Genomic DNA, 4,734 nt, shown 5'->3' with positions numbered 1-4,734 from the left:
TTTGTTGGCTAGATTTTGTTTCTTGGGAAACCGTGTTGATTAACCTTTGCTGTTATTAGCATGATTAGAACTTGAAGAATATATATATATATATATATATATATATATATATATATATATATATATATAGTCGAGTTCAGTTGCGGCGAGTCTTTTCCATGCGGTCGTGCGACCGCTTTCAGAATACACCAATAGTTAAGCAAAATATATACCATTAACATTAGAAAATGCACTACAAAAATACACACAAATTAGGTACGCATCACCAACAACACACCATTAGGTAGGACTAAAAGCACCACACAGTGTTCGGAAATACACCATTAGTGGTAGGGAGGTATATGATGTATTTTTTTGGGTGTGTTGTATATTTTTTTAGTGTATTTTTGAATTTCATTGTTGTGTGTTTCTCTTACACTATTGGTGTATATTGTTAACACTGTTGGTGTATTCTGAAACCCGCCGCACGACCGCACGGGAGGGTCTCGCCGCATTTTGAACTTTTTCATGTGTATATATATATATATATATATATATATATATATATATATATATATATATATATATATATATATATATATAGTTGCATTCAGGTACAAATGGCGCGCTTAGGAGCAAAATGTGAATAATCTAGCATGCGCCACGTGTTCAGATCTAGGTGCACCTATAGTACGTTTTAACTAGGTGCACCTATGTGAAAGTAGGTGAATCCAATCAATGAATGTTGACAAGGCAAAATTACATGCACTTGTAAGGGAGAGTAGAGCCAAAATTACATGCATTTGTAGGTGAAAGTAGGTGCACCCGATAAATAAATGTTAACAAGGCAAAATTACATGCATGTAAAATGTATTACAAGTGCATGTAAAATTGTATTACAGGTGCAAGTAAAATTACACTGAGCATAAATACAAAGTGCACCTGACGTTATAACTAGGTGCACGAATGTTAATAAGGTAAAATTACTTGTACTTGTAAGTGAAAATAGGTGCATTTGTAAGTGATTTTACTTGCACTTTTTACTTGCAAAGATACACCAGCTACTTGCACTTATAACACATTTACTTGCACCAAAGTTCGACCGAGTTGTTGGATATACCGTTGGAAAAACTCAATAATAATCCTACGAAATAAGGATTATTATTTTATGTAAAAACTGGGTAGGATGATCGGATGTGGTGGGAATAACGAAAGGATACCTAGGGTAGATGTTTAGTACGAGTCGAGCGAAACACTCTTTCCTTAAAACCTTATTTGCTACCTCCCACAAGTGATAGGAGCGTTGTAGTGTAGGTTTCCCAGGATAAAATGTACTACAGTTCAATCGTTTGAGCACCCAAACTTTGAACCCGGCGAACTAGAGCAAATCTTTGAACACAATAAGCTAAGAAAGGAGTAGAAGAAGAGAGTTTTTGAGAGCTGAAAATATAATTTCGTTGTGTGTAAAATTCTGCTGCTACTACTACTTCTTATATAGGAGAAGGTGGTGTAGATAACATTCATTCTCGGCGTTTAAACTCAGGTTTAAAACCTTCAAAACTGACTGTTGAACATGGAGATTAATTCTGGAATTCAAAATTGGAATTAATCTGAAATTAATTCCGTAACAGCTGAATTAATCCTCCCAACAGTCAGTTGAACTGTACAGTCACGTACGATTCCGAAAACAGTAGACGTGAACCGTAGCGGAACATACCGCACCGCGTACTACTGTACACCGGGCAACGTACCGCGCTGCGCACTACTGTACACTGGTAGACGATGTCTATTGCAGTGTACGATTCTAGAAGGAAACGGTAGAGCTGCACCACGGTAGACTCGTTGGAAAAATTATTCGGAAAGTGGGCATAACTTAGACCGATGACATTCGTGCCCGCGTATACGAGTCAGGCCTGAATCAACCCTTTTCAGGCTCATTTTGGAAATTGATTTGCACCCTGGAAATTGATTTGCACCCTCTTCCCCTGTTCGCAAAAAAGAACCTCTATGCTATACAATTCAATAAGCCTTGAAAAGACTCTTTTATAAATAGTGGTGCAAACCCACTTCGCAAAGCAATGCGGGACAAAAGTTCATTCTTTTTCCCTTCATTTTTCCAACTCAAATGGGTCTACTTTGAGAATCAATATGTCATTCACCCATTATCCGTTTTGAGCGTACAATATATCAATCTCTTCCTCTCACTACGAAGAATCCGAACCCACTTTGATCCGACCCAAATCGGAAGTGAACCCCACTAATAATTCTACCACAAAATAGCTACTAAAAATGTCTTTTTATGTCAATTTGTGCTATTTTTTTCCAACACGAGTTATTTACAAAAATGTCACCGCGTCATTTTTTTTTTTTAAAATTACATCTGATTTGTTGATTTGGACACATGAATGACTGACATGCATTCGCATTTCTCTCCTGAGCGCCTATTCGCATAGGAGTGCAACTATATATATATATATATATATATATATATATATATATATATATATATATATATATATATATATATATATATATATATATATATATATATATATATATATAAATTCGTGAAAATGGTATATATCTAGGCTGTATTTTGGTCAGAATTTTTTAGACTAAAGGAAAATTGATAAATACTTGTTGCAAATATAAATATTCAAGTGTGGAGATGATAATTTTCAATTTTGGCATCATTTTTGTTTTCTTTAAAAATGAGTATCACCTATCCCACTGTCTGCTTAGTGGAAAAGATTCCGTATGTACCCACATTTCTTTTGGGTTTGTTTTGTTTGTTTATTAATATTAATATTATTAATATTATTATTATTATTATTATTATTATTATTATTATTATTATTATTATTATTATTTTTGTTTTGGTTTTCAATATTTCTGAAATAAAGAGTTCTCTGCATCTTCAATTCCTGTTTCTATGAAGTAATGATATCAATTTGAACATTTTACTAGAGATTAGTTAATTTTAGAGTTTGTGACAAAATGTATATGGTTTAACTTGTAGGGACAGTTCACATGGCATACAATTATAAATTCTTCTTTTGTTTAAAGTGATGATATATGGATTATAAGCATATACTTAAATTTCTTCTTTTAAGCATTCAAATTCTTGCCCTATTAACTTAACTAGTATTTGCCCCGTGCGATGCACGGATAAAAATTTATAAGTATTGTTGTAATGTTATGATACATAGTAGAATTAATTTTATTAAAAATGTAAGTTTAGTTATACATTGTAATATTTAAATGTTAAAGACAATATATGACAAAAAGTGCATTCATATTGCTAACCTCATTTGCAATAATGATCTTACAAAGTTAAACGGACAGAGAAAGACCCGGACCACCTCGTGGTTTACACACACAAAAAAAAATAATGATCTTACAAATCTATTAATATGCATTCACAGTTAGGCGGAAAAATTTTTTCCCTACTTAATTTTACTTTACCTAACTTTCTTTGTAAATAAATTATTAAAAAACTAATCAAAATTACAAACTATTAAAAAGTTAGTACATATTATATAATCAAAATTGATATATAATACTCGTAGAAATTAATTCATGATTACATGAATTTATAAATTTGTACGTATTTTTTTTTTGTCTTGCATCTTTGTGTTGTATAAACTCAACAATCTCTTTCATATATATATATATATATATATATATATATATATATATATATATATATATATATATATATATATATATATATATAAATAAAGACTTATGATGATTATTAAGTTCCTAAACCTTTGATATTCCATAACTCTTAAATGCACAAAATGGAGGGAAAAAATTTTTTACCTTGATTCTGCTATATTATATATAGAGATTAGGGTGTTAATGCTAGAAAAATTGGTGGGAACTTTTTTTTTATTTTTGGTTGTAAAAAATTATATTTTCAATCAACTTTCAAATCATTCAAAAAAAAAAAAAAATCTTTCGTAGTTATTACCAACCAACTGATATTCAAAAATATTTTTTAAAAAATTTAAATAAACAATTATTTTTCTGTCAACAATAACCATTATATTGTCCAAAAGGAAAAAATCAGACTTCTGAGTTTCTACTCCCATCATAAATGAAGCAAAAAGTCAAACACTTGTAGTTTAAAGTTTAAATGTAGACCATGCCTAAAAAATAGAAAAATATAAATAAAATAAAAACATTTGTTATTTCTCATAGCCATTTAATTTTTATTTTGGGGAACAAATTTAAAAAATAGAACAAAACAAAATGGAAGAGTATAATAATGGATACATAAGAAGAGACCAGAGTACCATAGTAATTCACATGATAGCTTGCGAAAACAGAGACACAATTATTTAAACAAAGATGTATTGAATGCATGAGAAGAATTATGATTAGGGTTTATGTTACGTGGAGGCAGCATGCAAAGCTTAGCTATCTTTCCTATATTTAGATGTTACTCGAGTGGATACACTAAAGCCAAAACATTACAAACCAATAAACACAAAACCAAATCATGTACTTTACCATTTTAAAATTGTCTACCAGCTATTATATTGCATCTATTCTGAGTTATTAAGCTGCATGTTGTAGTTTTAAAAACTCTTTATTACGGCATAATTATTGTATTTATCATTTTGTTTATATATATATATATATATAAAATTGGAGATAGATGTATATAATAACATGCAAGTATGAGATTTCTTTTATTTTTGAATTACAATTTTAATACTTTGAGCACCAGAAAAAAATTTAATATTA

The 4,734-nt window shown here is 30.2% G+C and overlaps 1 protein-coding gene across 1 annotated transcript in view; it reads right to left on the bottom strand.

The window, feature by feature from the left end:
• LOC109176562 (S-adenosylmethionine decarboxylase proenzyme 4-like) overlaps positions 1–4,478 on the bottom strand; it is an 11,065-nt gene extending 6,587 nt beyond the window's left edge. The window contains exon 1 of the mRNA XM_019326016.1: positions 4,474–4,478. The gene's annotated coding sequence lies outside the window, so the exon portion shown is untranslated. The remainder of the gene's footprint in view (positions 1–4,473) is intronic.
• Positions 4,479–4,734: the final 256 nt, after the last annotated feature.

This window comes from Ipomoea nil, unplaced genomic scaffold (assembly GCF_001879475.1).
Source record: "Ipomoea nil cultivar Tokyo-kokei standard unplaced genomic scaffold, Asagao_1.1 scaffold0711, whole genome shotgun sequence".
Classification (NCBI taxonomy): domain Eukaryota; kingdom Viridiplantae; phylum Streptophyta; class Magnoliopsida; order Solanales; family Convolvulaceae; genus Ipomoea; species Ipomoea nil.
The sequence above is the reverse complement of the archived record's forward strand: the minus strand, read 5'-3'. Positions and strand labels throughout refer to the sequence as shown.